Source organism: Tupaia chinensis, unplaced genomic scaffold (genome assembly GCF_000334495.1).
Source record: "Tupaia chinensis unplaced genomic scaffold, TupChi_1.0 Scaffold147177_1, whole genome shotgun sequence".
In the NCBI taxonomy this organism is placed as follows: Eukaryota; Metazoa; Chordata; class Mammalia; order Scandentia; family Tupaiidae; genus Tupaia; species Tupaia belangeri.
In genome coordinates this window covers 42,323-42,917 of record NW_006207028.1, presented here as the reverse complement: position 1 = coordinate 42,917, position 595 = coordinate 42,323, and positions in this window count along the sequence as shown.

Genomic DNA, 595 nt, shown 5'->3' with positions numbered 1-595 from the left:
TGTGAAGAAGTTACCTAAGACTACATATGAAGAAATGATTCTTAATTTTTTTTCCAAATTAAATACTTGTTACTAAAGAGATTTTTCTTATACCTTGGCCATTAATTAAATAACTAGTATTTACTTTTAGTTACTTTCGTGCCTTAGCTTAAAATAAATAACTTTTTTTTTCTTTGAATTTGGTGCTGGGCATGTGCACTCACCAGGGAGAGAGAGAGAGAAAGTAAAATAAGTGAATTAGCTCCTCCTGGGGAGATGGGCGTGCCATAATCCCTTCTCCATTCTCCTCTCAGGATTTTGATCACACTCAGACATGAACTCAGCGCATTTTTCAAGACATCATGTCCAGACTCCAGCAGCACAGTTGGTCGTGTGGGATCCAACATTCTGGAGACAAAATACTGTGTTTATAATAGCCACATGCAGAATGCAAGGTTGATGCCTATTAGTATTTTAATAATGGGTTCTAAAACTACATACATTCTGATTCCTCATCCCTGAACAGGGGCCTCAGACACTTCTCCAAATAATTTTTAATGTTGCCTTCCTAGTTCACCACAGTCCATGCCTACTGACTTGTTTCCGTTCAATAATA